The sequence below is a fragment of the Erinaceus europaeus genome, chromosome 3, assembly GCF_950295315.1.
Source record: "Erinaceus europaeus chromosome 3, mEriEur2.1, whole genome shotgun sequence".
NCBI lineage: Eukaryota > Metazoa > Chordata > Mammalia > Eulipotyphla > Erinaceidae > Erinaceus > Erinaceus europaeus.
Window position 1 is genome coordinate 39474460 of NC_080164.1, and position 22412 is coordinate 39496871.

Below are 22412 nucleotides of genomic sequence, written 5' to 3' on the forward strand. Positions count from 1 at the left end.
AGGACTCTTTCTGGAGTCTAGTCTTTCCAGGAGTGAGATTTTCTGCATAGTAGTTGCCACTGAAGAGAGGATGGGGTGGAGCTGTAAGAGAGGAAGCCCAGGTGGGATATTTGGCAAGAGAAGATCTGTTTCAGACCCTTTAGCTTTTTCTGATTCTGGATCAGTCCTGAATTTATGAGGAGTGCAAACAGCTTAAATGAAAGTTCTTTACTCTAGCACCAGGTATAACACCTAGGCTGATGCTCTGGTTCTCTGTCCCCCTCTTTCTCTCACTAATAAGTTATAAGAATAAATAAATAAATACATAATAAAGTTCTTTCTCAGTTTTCTTTTTTTCTTTTTTTTTTTTCTCAGTTTTCTAACATTTTACAGACAATGTTCAGGGCCACCTCAAGTATTACACTTCTTTTTCAGATCATCGCAACAGAATAAATAGCACAGTAAACCATATGAATTTTTTGATTTCCAAGTATATAAAAAGTCATGTCTATACTATACTATGGTTCATTAAGTCTACAGTTACATTATATTAAAATGTACAGACTGTAATTAATGGGTGGTGGTGTACCCAAGGCGTGGAATGTCAACCCTTCAGCCTCATTACTTGGGTGAGACCTTTCCTTTCATAAGACGCCTTAATTCCATATCAGGTGGTTCACTTCCTAACAAAGTCCCAAAATCTACATATAGACCAGGTCCCATGAAATAGGGCATATGTTTACATGTATCCATAAATTAGGGCAAAATATATACCTGAAAGCAAAAGTGCACAATAGTCTGCAGTGGGTCAGTAAATGCAGCAAGCAAGTAGAAAGACCTAAAAGACACCATAAAGTTCCTAAAAAATAGTGTCTACTTAGACTTAGATACCCTCCTTACCTACTTCCTATTATACTTCCCTCATTCACTCCAAAGCTAACCTTATCAAAGTAAGGACTACAAGCTGAATAAGGGCAAGAGACAGGCATACTTTAACGATGACTCTTTATTCACTATCAGGCTACCCCATCAGCTGGAGCCCTATTTGGGGAATCCTGAGATTCCCAAACAGACATGATGGGCCTAGACCTCGAATAAATCCCTCTCTCCATTGTTACTGGTCATCTCTATCAGGAACAATACAATAGACTCCTTTGTGGTCCCCCATAGGACCTTGCCCTCAATGTGATCAACAACAGTAGAGAATGTTCTATTCTCTGAAGGGAGACTGGACAACATGCTCTATGTTCCACCTGAGGAAGACGGGTCCTGAAATTGGGGCATCTTGAAATGTTCCTACTCATGACCACAGAATGTGAACTCAGGTCTATAGGGATGCAGAGGTCACATAGGATCTTACACTAAATATGGGCCCCAGATCAGATCAAATCGATGGGGTTTACAGTTAACAATACTTATACCCCTTTCCCACAGTAGCTCCCATATTAGGGAGCTACTCTCTTCCCTGATCCAGCTTTCTGGCCCTTTTCCAGCCATGATATAATCTCCCCAGATAATAACTTGGATCCACCTGCATATCAGATGTCAGGCTCAGGGAAAAAAGAAAACTAGTATAGTCATGGGCTCTTTGGAATATAACTAAAATAGGCCTACTAACTATCTACAAAACAAAGACCCCCCCCCCCACCAACTCTTCATCTGAACTATTTCAGCCTTTAGGTTCATGATTAGTCAACAATTTGGCTCTATATGTTAATTCTTTTTTCAGCCACCAGATTCCAGATGCTAACATGATCCAAACCGGACTTCACTGGACAGATGACCCCACAAATGTGTCCTGGAGCTCTGCTTCCCTAGAGCTCAACCCCACTAGGGAAAGAGAGAGGCAGACTGGGAGTATGGATCAACCTATCAACGCCCATGTTCAGTGGGGAAGCAATTACAGAAGCCAGACCTTCCACCTTCTGCATAATGGCCCTGTGTCCATACTCCCAGAAGGTTAAAGAATAGGAAAGCTATCAGGGGAAGGGATGGAATACAGAGTTCTGGTGGTGGGAATTGTGTGGAGTTGTATGGTTTTTGTCAGTGTTTCCTTTTTATAAATAAAAATTTTTAAAAAGCGTATTACCATGCAGAGGCCTGGATTCAAGCCTTTAGTCCCCACCTTCAGAGAGGAAGCTTCATGATTGGTGAAGCAGTGATACAGGTGTCTCTCATTTTCCCTCTCTGTCTCCCTTTCCTTCTTAATTTCTCTCTCTTCTGAAAAAGATGGCCACCAGGGTTGGTGGTGGATTCCTTGTGAAGGCACTGAGCCACAGCAATATCAAAAATATCAGCAAAAAGATATAAACATAGAGTAGGCACATGGTTTTAGAAAAATGTACCAATAGACATGTCCAATGCAAGATGGCAAACACTGTGTTATAAACAACAAGCACTGTCTTTGAGATGCAAAGCAAAATAAAATGGGGTATGTATGCAATATGTTTAACAGTTAATTGTTGAGTGCTTACTCTGTGCTAGGTGTTAGGCTAGATACTGCCATTGGCTCAGAAAATGAGGCCAAGATGGTGATTCACATAGCTTTGCCCTCCTGTCTGAGGACACCTGTCAGCAGCAGTGTATACCAAGGTCTGTCAGATTGTTGACATTGGGTTAAGTTGGAAGGAACCTGTGTTGGGAAACCAGACATCTAGTTTGGACTGGTTAGTTTGAGATACCTATGAGATAATCAAATGGCTGAGTGGGACAGATACTTGGATGTGTAAGATGAGCTCAAGGGAAAGATCTAGGTAGCCAAGTAGTGCCGGGATAGCCTGAGGGTACTTCTTCCCGAGCCGGTGCTCTCTGGGTTGGAGAGAACTCAACTGGAGCTGATCTAGGCTGCTGTGTGGGAGAGGGATCAGGAACGCGTGCTGCACCAACTTCCGCAGGAGATACACTCTGGAACTCTCGGAGCCGGAAAGCAATTTCCAAGTGTCTTTAATCAGAAGAGCAGCTGTTTTTATACTCTCCAAGTAGGGTGGAAACAGGATGTGATATAGAGAGGGTGGAGAGAAAAGTGACTGGTGAAAATCAGAGTGTGACAAGGAGGGGGCGGAACAGGCGAGAATCCTATAACTGAACCACCAATGCCCTGGAGTGCTTTATGTAAAAGTGATTTATGTAAGTAGACCAAACCTTTGGATCAGTAAATCCCTATATAGCCATATGGATAAGAAGAAGCCAGGGGGAGATGGCAACTACCCAACATCTCCCCCTTTCTTTTTAACTTTTTGCCATAGTATCAGGAGTGTGGGGCACTTTGTGAGGCAGGGAGACTGATAAGAGGCACACCTTTTTTGGGGTTCTACTGTCCCTCCTTGCTCAACCTCTCTGTGGAGAGAGAGACTAACAGGATTGACACACCCCTCAGGCTCAAGCCCTTCCAAGCTCAACCATATCCTCACAATTCCCCAACATCTTCCTCTTACTTAATGGCCATATATAACTGGGTCAATGTCTGTAAAAGGCTTCATCTCTGTCAGGGGAATAGCAGTGTAGGGGTGAACGGAAACCTGTTGGGAAGAAAGCAGAATGATAGTGTGTAAGTGTCTTTAAAAAGAACTAGCACAAGACGGAGGGATAAGTAAGAGTAGCAAGAGACAGAGTGAGCCTGATGGGTGGAGGAGTGGGGGCCTGATAAGCCGAGGGGCTAGAGGGGTGATCTGGCATTGCAAAATCCCGAGTCAGCCTGCTACAGTCATTCTTCAAGAAGTCCAGGAGTATAAAAGGAGTGTCCAGCAAGTTCTATAGAAGCATCAGTCCAATGTCAACGGCCAGGAAATAAATGCCACACGTCTATCTTGATGGAGGAGGACGGCCACCGGAACTTTTCTTCTCTGTAGAGAGTGACCTGGAACCGCCAAAACATGATGGGCGAAACAGAAGCAGGAAGAGCAGACACCGATGGTTGAGAGAAAGGCAGTAGGAAAGTCTTGTCCTTCGGAGTCTGTGAATCAGGTTCTCCAGATCGTGTCAGGTCACATCATGGGTTTCTGGGGATGGCTGTAATTGTGGGTGATGTCAGAGGTCAGGGGTCCAAGATGGATTTCTGGGGATTCTATATGAGCAGATGCTTCTTTATGCGAAGGCTTGTCATAGCTGTAGTCAATTACTTATGAAAAAACTTTGTAACAAATTAGAAGTTTACTACAATTGATAACTCAATGATTATAACTGGTTTAGGTATCTTTATAATTTTGTGTAAAGGTCATCTTACGTGACCTCATGTAGCAGTCTTTATATAGCAAAGTTTTCATACCGAGTTTAAGTTACATATATTGATTCTTGACTATTTTTACATTGGGTTTTTAAGCAAACTCAGGTTACTAGAGTTAACACATTTTAGTGACAATTTTTTTTTTTTTGGTACATTTACAATATCAGATTGATGCCAAATTTGTTGTGGATTAATTTCCACAAGATAGCTTACAGGACATTTTTGGGGGCCCTCCAAAAATGTCCTGTATAGAGAATTTGTATTTTAACTTAGGAGATGATGAATTGTCACATTGAATATTTAGAGTTTTACCTTAAACACTCAGTTACTTAAATGAATTGATTTTACCTCTTCTCGTAAAAATGTAACTTCGAAGTTACGATTTAACTGTCAAGTTAATGTTTACCAAACTTGAAACACGCATATTAAACATATAGTTTATAACACACAGGAGGAGAAAAACTTGTAAATAAGATATATCATTTCAAATGTGAATTTAGAACTACTGTCATAGTTGAACCATCTTTACTCACACAGTTTAAGACTAAACATTTCATATTGATATCAAGACTTAAAAAAGAAATCAAAAGGGGGAATGAACAATTTTTGGACTGTTTCTGGATGTCTCCAGAAACCATGGCTGCGTCCAGCCGTTTGATATAAAGTCAGTTAACTTTCAGAGTACTCTGAGCACAATGGGTCATACAAAAATTTTGGTCACTCAACTCACTCAATTTTTTTTTTTTTTTCACTCACTCACTCACAAAACACAACTGGCCAGTCATAGCATAAGACATTCATTCGGGGGGGGGGAGAGTTCTGTGAATCAGATTTTTTTTTTTTGATTCTGCCATGCTGTATTATGGATCCTGGGGTGCATCCTGTAGCCAGTCCTCTTGCAGCCAGTCTTCTTGCAGTGTTTCTTGTTCTTCAGGGATATCAGCACCATCATGTGGGTATTGCCGGACATGGCAGGCAGGAACCCAAACAGGCTTGGAGTAATTTTGTGGAAAAATACATGCGAAACCCCTCCCCATAGTCAACAGGGGGTCAGGTCCTTTCCAAATTTTATCAAGTGGGTCTTTCCATTTGACTTTAATAGCTGGGAGGGTGGGTGGTGTTTGCCAATGAAGAATTATAGGAGGTTGGTCGGAGTTTTTGTAAATATTAAAGAGATTTAATGTAGTTAAGGCTTTTGCCAGCTGGATATTAGGGGGGTACATTTCCCCTTTTTCTTTATTTAATTGAGCCTTAAGAGTTTGATGGGCCCTCTCAACAATGCCTTGTCCCTGTGGATTATACGGAATGCCTGTAGTATGAGTAATGTTCCAGAGGGAACAAAAATCTTTAAATTGTTTGCTGGTAAAAGCAGGTCCATTATCCGTTTTAAGTTGAAGAGGTAAGCCCATTACAGCAAAACAGGAGAGCATATGGCTTATAAGCTTTTTTGAGTTTTCTCCAGTCTGAGCTGTAGCCCACATAAACTTAGAGAAGGTATCAATTGAGACGAACACATATTTTTGTTTGCCAAAGTTAGGTATGTGGGTAACATCAATTTGCCAAAGAGCGTTGGCTTTTAAACCTCGAGGATTAACCCCTAGAGTCTGAATAGCAGGTGTTTTGATTAGACCTGCACAGGAGGAACATGTAGCAAGAATACGTTTTAACTGTGGCAGAGGAATATCAGGAAATCGAGCTCGAAGACCTTTAAGATTAACATGGGTCAGGGAATGAAAGTCAGCAGGATTAGAGACAGAGGCTAGGAGAATTCCTGTGGAGGCAAGGCGGTCAGCTGCAGCATTCCCTTCGGACAGGGGACCAGGAAGAGGGCTGTGGGAACGTAGGTGCTGAACATACAGTGGATGGGTTCGAGAACAGAGCATAGAGGCAATTTGAATTAAAAGAGGAGAAAGTGGGTTGTCATCAATTCTTACATAAGATCGAGCAAGCCATGGAAGTAAGTTAACAGTATACACACTGTCAGAAAAAAGGTTGAAGGATTCTGGTACAGCTTTTAATGCAAGGAAAACAGCATAAAGTTCTTTGTACTGAGGGGAATTATCAGGAAGTTCAGTAAAGAGAGGTTTGGGGTATTGCTGGTCTGGATAATATATAAGGGCAGCAGCTCCCTTTTTTCCACCATCAGTGAACACTGTAGGAGCAGAGGGGATGGGATCTCGAGAGAAAAGTTTAGGTACTAGTAGAGGCAACAGAGGTAAAGAAGCTATCAAATTATTAGAGGGAAAATGATTATCTAATTGTCCTGGAAAACCCTTTAAACTTATGGCAAAACGAGAATGGTGGCGTATGAGCCATTCTGTATCAGTGAGAGAAAAGGGAAGAATGATTGAATCTGGTTCCCTTCCTAAGACCTGAACCGATCTGTTTCTTCCTTGGCGAACCATAAATGCTAAGGCATCAATCTCGGTAAGGAGTCTTGGAGCTCCGCCTACTGGCGTATGAAGCCATTCGAGAACGCCATGTTTCTGCCACAATGCCCCCACTACCGTGGGGGTGGAGTTAAAGATTAGAAGATTTACTGGAGAGGAGGGGGAGAATCGAACGAGGTGCATGTCCTGGAGAGCCTGGTTAACTTTTTCCAGAGCCAAGGATGCTTCGGGGGTTAACATACGCTTTGAGGAGGGCTGTTTGTTTCCTTTTAACAGATCGAACAGTGGTTGCAGGCAGCTCGTAGGCAGATAAAGATACTGCCTAAGCCAATTCAAATTTCCAAGAAAACTTTGTAAAGAAGCAAGAGTGAGATTAGAAGGAAAAGTAACACAAGGTTTTAAAGGACGAATCTGCGTTAGGGAAATCTCTGAGCCTAAGAAAGATATTGGAGGGATTAGTTGTATCTTCTCAGGAGCTACATTAAGTCCACTTCTCTTTAAGGCAGGGATTAGAAAATCACGTAGGGCGGAGAGATCTGTATCTAATTCTCCCCATATTAACACGTCATCCATATAATGAAAAGCCTTAAGGCCCTTATGAATATATGGAAAAAGGGCAGATTTAACAACCTCTTGACAAATAGTAGGACTATTAGCCATGCCCTGGGGCAGTACCACCCATTCAAATCTATCGGCAGGGCTGGCATTATTAATAGAAGGAACAGAGAAAGCAAAACGTTTACAATCTTGTGGGTGTAAGGGAATAGAGAAAAAACAATCCTGTATATCAATAGCTATGATTGGAATTCCTGTGGGAATTGCGGAAGCAAGAGGCAAACCCCTTTGGGGGGAGCCCCAAACCTGCATGGTTTTATTAACTGCACGAAGATCTTGGAGGAGGCGCCATTTTCCTGAGCGCTTTTTAATTACAAAGACTGGAGTATTCCATGAGCTCCGAGAATGACGAATGTGTCCCAACGATAACTGCTCTTGGACGAGTTTTTTTTAAAATTTCTAGCTTCTCCCTAGGCAAAGGCCACTGTTCCACCCAGACAGGCTCATTAGAAAGCCAATCTAAGCGGGGAGTTCTGTTACGAACAGTGGCAGTTAGTATTGGGGGTGCTGGTTGGGTCTAGCAGTCTCACAGGAGTGAGTGTGGTGTCCTGCAGAGGTGTCTGAGGATATCACTACATCTAAAGATTCCAGCAAGTCTCTTCCCAATAAATTGGTGCTTATATCAGCTATTAAAGGCTGAAAGCATCCGGTAGTCCCTTCTGGATCTTCCCACACAAGGGAATCTCGTGTGCGGAATGCCTGAGTCAATCCTCCAACACCATGTAAGCGTGGTCCTGGGAGGAGTTCCCAACTCTGGGGAACCTCTGCTTGTCTTAATATTGTCTTATCTGCTCCCGTGTCAATCAAACACTTAAAAGGAATATTACCAATCTTTACTGTCATAGTTGGGTGACCCCTTTCTAAAACAGGGGTGGTCCATAAAATCTCAGGCTCTGAATTCGAGCTGTTCTCTTGCTCCAGCCGGTTATTTCTATGCTGGAAGTTCCCACATACCACGGGTTCCTCCTTCTGCTCACCCTCTGTTATTGTTACTTGGCGTGGTGGGTATAGCGATGGATTGGGTCCCAAGCTGGGCTTCTGTTTGTGGAAGAAGGGCACAGCACCAAGCGGGCGACCTGCTTCCTTCCCTCTTGGGGGCGGGGCTAAGGGAAGCCCCATACCTAGTTTAAATCCCTGTTTACATTTGGCAGAGGCGTGCCGTTCCTATGGAACCTTGACCAACAATCTCTCCTCCAGTGAAATCCTTTCTGGCATCTGGGACAAGGCATTAGTGGTCTCTGATTCCTTGTCTGGAGGCGGGGTTGCCCTGATTGGAGGTGGGGTCGCCCTGACTGGAGGTGGGGTCGCCCTGACTGGAGGCGGGGTCGCGGTCTATTTTCTGGACATTGGTTACGCCAATGCCCTTGGCGACCGCACTGAAAGCAAGCTCCTTTTTGCTTATGTAAGGTAGCTGCATAGGCCTGTAACATATGTCCTTGAAAAGAGCTTGATCTGAGATCCTGTGTAGCTAGAATCCAAGTATCTGGGTGTTCATTTTTAAGAGTGATACAGGCCTGTCGAAAATGCGGAAGCATTCCATCCCAGACTATGGATCGCAGTAGGAGAAAATGAGCGTTAGGATTATAAATCTTCCTTTCCAAACTCGACTGGACCCTGGCAATGAATTTAGCGAGGGATTCATCAGGTTCTTGTTGCAGGGAGAGAATGGGGGCTGAGGCTGCTCCCATGGGTGGTGTTAATCGCTCCCATGCTTTTAATGCACACAGGCGTACTTGATCAAAATACCCCGCTGGAAACTTGGCTTCCGCCTGTTGAATCCCTGTTTCTAATTGGCCTGTTCCAAACAATGCATCAAAATTACCCTCTGGCTGATTTTGAATATTTTTCCGCGATTGTTGTAAACATTCATCGCGAAAGAATGCCTCCCATTGCAGGAAGAGGGGGCCTGGGAGCGTAGCACGAGTCACATCTCTCCAATCTTGAGGGGTATTAAGGTTCTGAAGCAGGCCTTGTAAAATGGACCTGGTCCATGGGGCATGAACACCGTCATCTTTGATAGCCTGGCGTAGTTCCTTCAGATCTGTGGCGGAATATGGATACCAGGCCTGAGGTTTTTGTCTATTGGGGGCAACATTGACCGGAAATGTGTGGACTTCCTCTGATAAGTGTGTAGCGGTAGGAGGAGTCACTGAAGTGGAAGCTTCTGGACAAGTGGCCGAAGAAGTGGTTTTGGAGGCTACAGGAGAATTCGGACATGTGTCTATCAAAACAGGGTGGGGTGAAGAAGCAGCCGTGGAGGCAGCAGGAGGTTCCGGACTCGTTTCTGCCAAAATGGGGGTGGCCGAAGAAGTGGCTGTGAAGTCCAAAGGAGAATTCGGACACGTGTCTGCCAAAATAGGGGCCTCAGGGCAAGATGCCAATATAGGGGCCTCAGGGCAAGATGCAGAGGAATTAGGGTGGGTCAAGATCACGACAGGCCTTTGCTTCTTCTTGTTTTTAAGGTGCTGGTTAAGTTCTATGATTACTTCCTTTATCTCTTGGACCTCAGCCTCTAGTTTCTTAAGCCTTTTGAGAGGTTGCCCTATATATCCCTTAAAAGCTGCTATGATGATCAACAGGATATAAGGTGAAGCCCCGAGAAAAATGTCCCAGATATATAAAAATTGTATACTGGAAAAAGAATGCAGGATTTGGAAAAGATTTTCCATGGTGGAAAGATCTCCGGAAAACAATAAAAAAGAAAAAAAAAATCACAGTGCCTTAACACAATATTTAAGATACCCAAAAGGTGTATACTTATCTAAGATGTCTTCTTGTAAATCTGCTGCTTACGGGTCCCTGTTCCGGGCGCCAGATGCCGGGATAGCCTGAGGGTACTTCTTCCCGAGCCGGTGCTCTCTGGGTTGGAGAGAACTCAACTGGAGCTGATCTAGGCTGCTGTGTGGGAGAGGGATCAGGAACGCGTGCTGCACCAACTTCCGCAGGAGATACACTCTGGAACTCTCGGAGCCGGAAAGCAATTTCCAAGTGTCTTTAATCAGAAGAGCAGCTGTTTTTATACTCTCCAAGTAGGGTGGAAACAGGATGTGATATAGAGAGGGTGGAGAGAAAAGTGACTGGTGAAAATCAGAGTGTGACAAGGAGGGGGCGGAACAGGCGAGAATCCTATAACTGAACCACCAATGCCCTGGAGTGCTTTATGTAAAAGTGATTTATGTAAGTAGACCAAACCTTTGGATCAGTAAATCCCTATATAGCCATATGGATAAGAAGAAGCCAGGGGGAGATGGCAACTACCCAACAAAGTAGGATAGATATGTGTGGTTCTTGTGCAGACATGATACATAGAGATACTAAGGGATTAGTGAAGAGAAGATACAAAGCCCAACCAACCCCAATATGAAGTGAGAGGCAGAGGTACCAGCAGAGGAGAGATGAGTAATGAGAGATGCAGGAAGGCCACAGTGGTAGACTGTTCTGAAAGTCAAAGAAATAGAAAACGTAGAGGAGAAGTCTACCTGTTGCACTCTCCAAGGTGAGCCTGATGGCCTTGGTAATTACTGAGGAGCAGACAAGAGCAGGCATGATGGGGAGGGGAGTAAAATGGATAATAAAGGATTGGGAAGAAATAAACTGGGGCAGCATGTTAAATCATAGTCTTGCAGCAATAATGTCAGCAGATGCAGGCTTATGGGGGTTATCTCTAGGAAGGGAGAGAGAGCTGTGTGTTTGGATGTGACTAGAGCAACTCAGTGTTGAGAAGAAATGGTATTTCAGGATGTGAGGGGAGGCATGAACATGACACAAGACAGTGGGTAAGATCCGTATAACTTGGGTCACATGAAGCCCCCAGACTTCAAGTCTGCTCTCACAACCACCAGCTGCTATCACTAATGATTTTTGTACCAGTTGGGATAAATAATAGCCATGTTTGTCAAATGTGCATGATTTTATCTTATGGCATTTTGGTGAGAAAAATGGGTCAATAATCAACCATGAGTGGACCACTGGAATATATATATATATATATATATGAATGAAAACATGAATCAAAGGGAAAAAAGAATGTAGGTGTGATGATGGATTGCAAGCTCAGACTGACAGGGATACAGAGGTCACACAGGCTCCGGTGCTAAATAAGAATATATATATGGGTCCTTGTTGATATCAATGGGGTAAACAGTCAATGTATTTACATATTCTTCTCATGTTTGGAAGCTATTCTCTGCCCTAATCCATCTTTGTAGCCCTATATCTACTCTGACACCACCTTCTAGCTATGACACCATCACCTCCCCAGACAATAACTTGGGTCCACCAGCATATCAGATATCAGGCACAGGCAAAAACTAGTAAAATCATGGGTCCCTTAGGATATACCTAAAATAGACCTATGAGCTTTTTCCAAAATGGAAAACCCAAATCTTCATTGAGATATTCTTGCCTTTAGGTTCATGATTAGTCAACAATTTGCTCTGCTTTATATCTTAATGCTTAATGCTACCATGATGTCAACCAGACTTCCCCACCAATGTCCCCGCCTCCCCAGATCCCTGCCCCACTAGGGAGAGAGACAGGCTGGGAGTATGGATCGACCTGCCAATGTGCATGTTCAGCAGGGAAGCAATTACAGAAGCCAGACCTTCTACCTTCTACACCCCATAATGATCTTGAATCCATAAAGAATAGGGAAGCTATCAAGGGAGGGGATGGGATATGGAGTTCTAGTGGTGGGAATTGTGTGGATTAATACCCCTCTTATCCTATAGTCTTGTCAATATTTCCATTTTATAAATAAAAAATTTTTTAAAAAATAATTTAGGTTCATATATCCAGAGAGGAAGAAGAATAAGGAAGCTTCCAATGGAGGGATGGAACACATACCTCTGGTGGTTGGAATTGTATGAAACTGTACCCCTGCTTTCCTACAGCCTTGTTAATCATTATTAAATCACTAATAAAAAATTAAAAGAAAAGAAAAGGAAGAATGAAGAGAAAATGGGCAGAGAGCAGACCAAAGGCATGAGGACCAGCACAGAGAAAAAGGGCCTGGGCAGTGAAGTGTGGGTGGGGATGGAGGTGTGTTATTGGTGTCTGTAAGTGACTGAGGGAGACTCAGGAACTGCCCTGTGCCTTGAGTTTCTGGGGTATTGGGGATGGGACACATCAGCCCTCTGTAGTTGGTAGGTCTGATTTTATGAGAACAGAACCAAGGTGACCTCTGAGCATGGTCCTTGTAAGACCTCTCACTCTGCTTTACTCTCCAAAGCCCTCTTGCTTTTAGATTCACATAAACCCCCCTTCAATATCCCCACTCTGGAACACACACAGGTGGCCACAAGATATTCTTGCCAACTTTTCACCTGCCCTTCTCCTCTCTTTGTGTTTCTGAAAGTATGGCATCCCTTATCTGCTCTTTCCATGTGAGAAGCCCCATGACTGTGGGAAGAAGGAGGCAAGAATGGTTGCTCATAATATTGAGTCTAGAACATTCTTCAGGACAGGGAGTAGCACCCAGCCTCCGCTGCAGCTTGGGGGTTCCCTGCTCACTCTGCCATTCTGTTCCCAAATTCCCTGATAGACCCAGTCAGCATTACTGTGCACCCAGCACAGACTCTGGGTTTTCTCCAGGACCCTCAAAAAGGCCACCCTCCCCACCTGTCAGTTGTTGCTTATACCACATTTGTATAGTTGAGCCTCTTTTCTTTGCCTGGTCAGTTGGAGAAATAGGACTTGCAGCTCGCACAAGAGCATTGACACGCACATGGACACTGCCTGAATAGTGTAGACCCACACCTGGTTACCTGTCCAGGTCATCTTGGGTAGCTGGCCCCAGCAAATATGCTCCCCCCACCCCCACCCCATATGTGACCAGGCAGGATTGCAGGAGTCAGGGGAAAAGTAAGTTATACCCATGGTTCTCAAAACTCAAAAGCTGAAACTTGTTCCCTGGCAACCTGGCCTAGGTGGAGGGCTCACTCTCCATGCAGATGTGGTCACCTGGTGCCTCAAGACAATATCCAGGCTGTACTTGTATTCATCATGCTGCCTTCCAAATGCAACTCTCCTGAATTCTGATTGACATCCTGACCTAAAGGATGTAGATGACATTGCTCAGTCAACCTTATTTTCCATACTGCCCAAGAACACATGCTCTTTTTAATCACTATATTAGAGAAATACTGATTTACAATATAGCTGTCATCAGATGACTAAAAATTGTCTTCCCATGATAGGTGTCTGCACACCATTCCTACCAGCAACTAGTATCTCCTGCCCCCATCATTAAACAACGGGGTTCCCAACATCCTCTGGACCCTATCAATAATTCCTGCCCCCCATTTAGTGTCTTTAGCTCTGCAATCAGAGATCACACCTTATCTAAGTTTCATCCTGTATTTTCCATTTGTTTGTTACTTACGAGTGAGATCATCTGGTATTCATCTTTCTGGCTAATATCAGTTAACATGATTCCTTTACATTCTACAAAAGAGATGATGTATTTCTTTTTCTTTCTTTTTAAATTTTTATTTATAAAAAGGAAACACTGACAAAACCATAGGATAAGAGGGGTACAACTCCACACAATTCCCACTACCAAAACTCCACATCCCATCCCGGATAGCTTTCCTAGTCTTTATCCCTCTGGGAGTATGGGCCAAGGGCCATTATGGGATTCAGAAGGTGGAAAGTCTGGCTGAACATGGGTGTTGGCAGTTTGATCCATACTCCCAGCCTGCCTCTCTCTTTCCCTAATGGGGTGGGGCTCTGGGGAAGCAGGGCTCCAGGATGCTAACCGGACTTCTCTGGGCAGACAACCCTACCAATGTATGTATTTCTTAAACTGAGTAGTATTCCATTGTGTATATATACCACAACTTTCTTTTTTTTTTTTTTAATTTTTTTATTTAAGAAAGGATTAGTGAACAAAAGCATAAGGTAGGAGGGGTACAACTCCACACAATTCCCACCACCCAATCCCCATAACCCACCCCCTCCCATGGTAGCTTTCCCATTCTCTATCCCTCTGGGAGCATGGACCCAGGGTCGTTGAGGGTTGCAGAAGGTAGAAGGTCTGGCTTCTGTAATTGCTTCCCCGCTGAACATGGGCGTTGACTGGTCAGTCCATACCCCCAGTCTGCCTCTCTCTTTCCCTAGTAGGGTGTGTCTCTGGGGAAGCTAAGCTCCAGGACACATTGGTGGGGTCTTCAATCCAGGAAAGCCTAGCCAGCATCCTGGTGGCATCTGGAACCTGGTGATTGAAAAGAGAGTTAACATATGAAGCCAAACAATTTGTTGAGCAATCATGGATCCCAAGCTTGGAATAGTGGAGAGGAAGTGTTAGGGAGGTACTCACTGCAAACTCTAGTGTAGTCCTGCTTTCAGGTATATATTTTGCAGTAGTTTATGGATACGTGTGCACATAAGCTCTCTCTCACAGAAACTGGTGTATATCTAGGTTATGGGACTTTGTTAGAAAGTGAACTACCTGAGATGAAATTAGAGTGTACTATTAAAGGAAAGGTCTCACCCGAGTAATGAAGCTGAAGGGTTGTCATTCCACACGTGAAGTCTCTGGATACATTCTGAGGTGAAGCATGTTGAGGTAGCAATCGTTGCTTTGGTTAGGTTGTGATCGGATGCAATGTTATTTGGTTTGGATTGGGAGATGCATACGGGAAAGTGGGCCCTATCCAAGGGTTCCAGGACTGGGGGAAGTAGGGGCTCTATAGTGAAGATGTGAGGTTCCTGCTGTCTTAGGGTTCAAAAAGACAATCAATAGTTAATATTATCATCACATTATTTGTAAATTGGGTTAACTTTGAAAAGTCCCTTTGTTATGGTTTGCTGGACAGTACCCAGTATCTTGTATATAGCTGTGCTATTGGAAGCTTCTAATCTACTTGGTCTAGGCTTTTGAGAGAGTCCACATATCAAATACATAGCCTATATATTAAAAAGATTCAGTTTGTCTTTTGAGAAACTTTGAGACATACAATTGATTTCCCCCTCTCATATTAATTATCTACTGATTTATATGTCTACATTTTGCTAGGAGTGTACATAAACACCATTCCCACCACCAAAGGACTGTGACCCATCCCTCCCGCCCACTCCCACCACCCACTGGCCCAGGAAGCTACATGCCTACCCCTCACCACTGGGTTTTTACTTTGGTCCCCTACTTACAATTTTATCAAGTCCTGCTTTTAGTTTCCCTTTCAGATCTTCTTAGTCAGCTTCTGTTGATGAGTGGGATCATCCCATACTCATCTTTATCTTTCTGACTTAGTTCACTTAACATAATTCCTTCTAGCTCTGTCCAAGATACCACAACTTTCTTAACCACTCATCAGTAACTGGGCATTTAAGTTGTTTCCAAAAGTAGACTATTATGAATAGTCCTGCTATGAAGATAAGTATGTGCAGATCTCCTTGGATAAGTATTTTAAAGAATATATCCTCTTGGGATGGAGTCCAGATGGTGGCTTGAAGACAACACCTGGCATATTCTTTACAAAAAGGCTGCTTTACACCTAGAAATTCCGGCCACCGAGTTTCAAATGTTACTATGATGCCAACCTAACTTCCCTGGGCATACAACCTCACCAATGTTCCCTGGAACTCCACCATTCCAGAGTTCTGCTCCACCGGGAAAAGATAGAAACAGGCTGGGAGTATGGATTGACCTACCAATGCCCATGTCCAGTGGAGAAGCAGTTACAGAAGCCAGTCCTTACATCTTCTGTCCATAATGATCCTGAGTCCATACACCCAGAGAGATAAAGAGACAGGGTGGAAGTATGGATTGACCTGTCAATGCCCATGTTTAGTGAGGAAGCAGTTACAGAAGCCAGACATTCCACCTTCTGCACCCCATGGTGACCCTGGGTGCATACTCCCACAGGGTTAAAGAATAGGAAAGCTATCAGGGGAGTGGATGGGATACAGAGGTCTGGTGGTGGGAATTGTAGTCCTTTTATCCTATGGTCTTGTCAGTGTTTCCATTTTATAAATAAGTAAATTAAAAACAAAGAATAAGGAAGCTTCCAATAAAGGGGATGAGATATGGAATTCTGATGGTAAGAATTGTGTAGAATTTTGCCCTCTTACTCTGTAGTCTTGTTGATCATTATCAAATCAATAATAGTAATAACAATAATAATATGTAATTAATAATAAAAAAGGATATACCCTCTTAACTGGCCAAATGACTCAACTCTCTCTTAGAATGTTCTCGTGACTACTGTTCAAACTTTTCTCATGTTTCCCTTTACCAAACCTGCATGTTGATTTCTCCCTCTAATTTCTAGTCTGTCCACCATTTAAGGCCAAGTTTCATTCTTCCTCTTCCTTGAAATCTTCTCTTGTTGCTTTATCCTCATGGAGATCCTGAGTCCATCCTGTCCTCAGTCTATTTGCTACCCTCCCTTGCTATATTATTTGATGTGTTCCTTGTTGATTCGGTGGCTCCAGTGAGTTGTGGTCAGTTCAGCTGTTGTTTGTTGAGCTCTATTAAAGCTCTACTAGGGGGAGTCGGGTTAAGTGCACGTGGCGCAAAGTTCAAGGACCGGCATTAGGATCCCAGTTCAAGCCCCCTGTTCCCCACCTGCAGGGGAGTTGCTTCTCAAGCGGTGAAGCAGGTCTGCAGGTGACTATCTTTCTCTCCCCCTCTCTGTCTTCCTCTCCTCTCTCCATTTCTCTCTGTCCTATCCAACAATGATGACATCAATAACAATAATAACTATAACAATAAAGCAACAAGGGCAACAAACGGGAATAAATAAATAAATATTAAAAAAAAAGGTCTACTAGGAAGGAGACCGGGTGGCATAGCACCTGGTTGAGCGCACATTTTACAATGCACAAGGATGAAGGTTCAAGCCCCTAGTCTCCATCTGTAGGGGGAAAGCTTTGCTAATGGTGAAGTAAGGCTGTAGGTGTCTCTCTGTTTTTCTTCCCCTCTACCATGCCCTTCCCTCTTGATTTCTGGCTGTCTCTATCCAATAAATAAAGATAATACAAAAAAATCAAATAATAAAAAATAAGATCTACCAGGAAGGATACCCTATTTATCAAAGGCTGAAGATACTTGAAGTTGACTTAGTATGATGGAGAAAGTGAAGAGTTTGGGTTCAGCCTTAGTGACAAAGCAATGAAGATCAAGGGTCATCCCTGTGACTGCCTTGATTATGGTGTCAATCGCATGATAGTAAAACCTACTTCCCAGGGCTCCTTGGGGGAGTCGATCAAATCAAATTTTATAGTACACTTGGGAAAAGTGCCTGATATAAAATGCTTCATAAATGCTGATGGTTGTCACAATAAAGACACACATGATTATGTCCATTTAAAGACATTTAAGAAATTAAATAAAGGTTCAGCAAACATATAAGGAAAGCAGGAGATTTTAAAAAATAATAAGGGCAGTTTTATTGGGCTTCTATTTAGATGTTCCTAAACTCCATTGCGGCAAGAGCTAAAAAGGAGAGAGGATGAGCATCTATAATTGACTCACAGTTGCTCTGGGAGTATTTCGATCTCAGGAGCATAGCAACATTCACTCCAGCTGACTTCACTTGGGGCTGAGTGGGCAGACGATAGGTGGGGAACTTCTAAGGAGATTGGATAGACCATCACCTTCTAGTCGGGGGAACCATGTATAGGGGACACTGACTTGCTTATAATGAGTTCCACAGGCAATAGAGTCCTAGAGAGCAGCATCACAGGAGAATGAATCCATCCCCTGATTTCCAAACAAACCCTTTTTGAAGAAAGGAATGATTTCCTTTGTGATTGAGTCACATGGAAGGTGACTTTGTCTTCCATGACTTTTATGTGCTTGCCTCCAGGATGTTCTTGGATTTACTTGGTTTCTCAGTTAATTACTCACCTCTATCTAAATGCAGTTTAAATTCCCAGTAGATTTCCTCACCACTGGATCCAAAGTAGTTATTCCTTGTTTTCTTGGACAAGACATTCTTCCCATCAGAGTACTTTCCTAATTTGGAAGTAAGAGAATGTGACAGCTCTTTCTCTCATCAAATTTCAATTGTCATGAGAAGTAAAAGAATTGCCCTCTGCTTACTGCTACCCTTTAACATATAGCTAGAGGCTTGGGGGATAGGTGCTCATTTAATGGGTGAATAAATAAAAAGATGGATGGGCAGTGGATGTATGTATGATGGACATATGCATGTATGGATGAAAGGCTTTGTGTATGGATAGATGAATGGTTAGATGGAAGGATTTACTTATGTATGCACGATTGATAGGTAAATAGATAATTATCAATGAAACTTAAATTCTCTTTAACTCAAGCAAACACAAAAACCATAGCCATGCAATAAAATTAAGGTGTATCTTTTTTTTTTTTCTTGCCTCCTGAGTTATTTCTGGGGCTTGGTGCTGGCTTTGAAACCAAAGAAAGACCCAACAATGGCCGCCAGCTATAGACCAATTTCTCTCCTCTCCGTGTGTTACAAACTCCCTGAGAGGCTGCTTCTGTCACATATTTCTCCTCTTACAGAGAAATTCCTATCACCCGCCCAAGCTGGTTTCCGCCCAGGAAGATCTACCTGCAAACAAGCCCTGGCCCTCTCAACTTACATTGAAAATGGATTCCAGAAGAATTTAAAGACGGGTGCTGTCTTTGTTGATCTCACAGCAGCCTATGACACGGTCTGGCACCGTGGTCTCCTAGTCAAGATCTCAAGATGCCTGCCTCCATGGGTGGCCAACACTATATCGTTTCTTCTCCAAAACAGAAGATTCCGGGTGCATCTGGGTGACAAGTCTAGCAGATGGAGACTTGTCTCAAGTGGCCTCCCCCAGGGCTCTGTTCTGGCTCCTACGCTATTTAATATTTACATCAATGACCTCCCAGAAACTTCTTCAAGGAAGTTCATCTACGCCGATGACATCTGCTGTGCAACTCAGGCATCCAAGTTCGACATCCTCGAGGAAACACTCACGAAAGACATGTCTCTGATATCTGATTACTGTAAAAAATGGCGACTAATCCCTAGCACTGCAAAAACGGTATCATCTGTTTTCCATCTACACCATGCCTCGGCCTCACGTGAGCTTAATGTGCAGCTTGGCGATACGAGAATCCGGCATGAAGCCCAGCCAGTCTATCTTGGCATTACTCTCGATCGCACTCTGTCATTTCATGAACATCTCATAAAAACTGCAACAAAGGTGGGCGCGAGGAATAACATCATGCAAGACTGGCCAGCTCCTCATGGGGCGCGAGCGCTTCCACACTACGATCATCATCTCTGGCATTATGCTATTCCACTGCAGAATACTGTGCCCCAGTATGGTTCTGTAGCCCCCATGTCCACTTGGTCGATTCCAAATTATATTCCTCCATGAGGATAATTTCTGGAACCATCTGTTCCACCCCGGTTCCATGGCTGCCAGTTCTTAGCAACATCGCCCCGCCAGATATTCGTCAGGATGAGGCATCATCTAAGTTCATTTCCCACGTCTACGCTCGACCGGACCTGCCAATATGTGGATATCTTCGCCCACCCTGTCCAACGCTTGACGTCTCATCACCCAATCTGGTCCCCTACGCCTACACTGAACTTCTCTGTTCCAGACTCTTGGAAACAGAGTTGGCAGTCAGCTGAGGTAAAGAACAAACACCTCATCACAGACCCCTGTAATTGTCAACCCGGCTTTGACCTAGCACGTTATGATTGGGCCCTCCTCAATCGCTATGGAACAGGCCATGGCCGGTGCGCCGCTATGTTCCATCGCTGGGGAGCCAGAGACGACCCGAACTGCCCCTGTGGCTACAGACAGACTATGACCCACATAGTCAACGACTGCCACCTCTCCAGATTCAAAGGAGGTCTCGAAACTTTACATCAGGCTCAACCTGACGCTGTGCACTGGCTACGGAAGAAGGGCAAACGCTAGAAGAAGAAGGTGCTGGCTCTACAAATCCACTGTTCCTGGTGGCCATTTTTCCCATTTACTGGATAGGACAGAGAGAAAATTGAGAAGGGAGGGAAGATAGAGAGGGAGAGAGACAGTTATCTACAGACCTGCTTTGCTGCTTGTGAAGCTGCAGCCTCAAACCAGGATATTGTGTGGATTCTTGTGCTTAACTGGATGCACTACTACCCACCCCCCTGAAATAAGGTGCCGGGATAGTCTGAGGTATATCTTTTTTTTAAAAAAAGCTATATCTTAATAATCAAGTTGCAAAAATCAGATTTCTGCCTTCTACTGTCCTTCACTGCTTGTCACTGTGGTTGGTGTATTCAGAAGTCCAAGGAGCTCTCCATTCAAGTGAAATTCTTTTTTTTAAATTTCTTTATTGGGGAATTAATGTTTTACATTCAACAGTAAATACAATAGTTTGTACATGCATAGCATTTCTCAGTTTTTCATATAAAAATACAACCCCCACTACGTCCTCTGTCATCCTTCTTGGACCTGTATTCTCCCCCTCACCCACCCCTAGAGTCTTTTACTTTGGTGCAATACGCCAAATCCAGTTCAGGTTCTACTTGTGTTTTCTCTTCTGATCTTGTTTTTCAACTTCTGCCTGAGAGTGAGATCATCCCATATTCATTCTTCTGTTTCTGACTTGTGAAATTCTTCTTTTAAAAGTTTTTCTTTTTCTCCTCCTCCTCCTCCTCCTCCTCCTCCTCCTCCTCCTTCTTCTTCACCAGAGCACTGGTCAGCTCTAGCTTCTGGTGGTGCAGGGGATTGAACCTGGGACTTTGGAGCCTAAGGCATGACAGTTTGTTTGTGTAACCATTATGCTCTCTATCCCTGCCCTCAAGTGAAATTCTATAATTTAGAGTAGCTGATAGAATGTGTGGGTGTCTATTTCAGGGTATTGCAAGGTATCATCACTTTCGCTAATCTTGCCTTCTAAAAACTGCATTATTCAATTTTTGAGACAGTTTTTAGAATCAGGTTCTCACTTTCTTTAGCTTTCACAACTTTTACTCTATGAAAAACCATCAACAAATACTCCAAAGATGTTAGTCTATCTCAGGATAAATTACTTTATGGACATAGAGATGGTTGATTGAAATAATGCCTTCCACACAACTTGGGTTTTGTGAATTTTGTGAAAAATGTAAGCTCTGTTAATTACCTTAATGCACTGAGAGCTATAAACTGGATTTTTAAGAGCATGGAACAAAATTGGACTTCTAAGGGTATACCATACTGCAAATGAGTTGATAGAGATCATTTTGCAAATATAAAGCAGTACATAAAGACCATTTCCTAAGACCCAAAAAAGAAGAATTCTTCTATTTGACCCATCACTGACTTGACTTCTGTCTCTTTTCATTTCTGTTAATTGATACCCTGTATTCTAATGTAAGTGAGCTTTGAAAGCATGCCCAAACTTAGCAAGGGCTCAGAGCTGAAGTCATTTCCTGCTTCCCTCCCAACGTAGAAAAGTGTGTTATGCTCTCTGGTCTTAGGGATTGATGAGGACAGTGACTGGCTAGTCTTCACTGTATCCTGGTTACTTGATTTCTTCACAGCTTACTGAAGAGGCAGAGAAGATCACAGCACATAGGGCACAGCTGTACAAGTGATTCAAAATGTTATTTTTACTTGTGTTGTTAATAAATAGATGTCCAAAAAAGTTAATGGATGTCTATTAAGTCAGTCACTCCAACAACAAACTATCACCCTCTGGCCCCTGCCCACCAACATCCTCAATTCTGAGTATACAGGCCTCTGCCCTTCCTATACATGTGCTTGGACTCTCTCTTCTTGGAAATGCTTTCCCTTCTCTATCTGGCAAGATCCTTCTCACTGTTGGAAAGTCAGTTCCAGCATAACCTCTGGGACCTTTAGTGACCTGCTGTAGACCCTAGCACCTGGCAATTTCTTGGGAGCCATCTCCCAACCTAGTAGGCAGCTGGATCTGGGAGTCCGGGACCTTGAGAGTGGGCCAAGTGACTCCATACTCTTGTCGGAAGTTCTGGTGGCCAGGGCACACAGAAGGTATGCTGGGCCCTGTGTCTTGACCTTTGTGTGCAGGCTAAAGCTACAGAAATTGCTTCCTCACAGTTCTGAAGGCTGGGTGGTGGTGGGGTCTATGATCAAACTACCAGTGGAGTGTGGTTCTGACGATCATGGTTTCCTAGCTAATAGCTCTTCTGACCAGAATTACTGAAAATCCCGAGATTCTGACCTGACCACTCATTACCACTCATTGACAGGGCACAGCTTGTCTATTAAATAAACCAAAG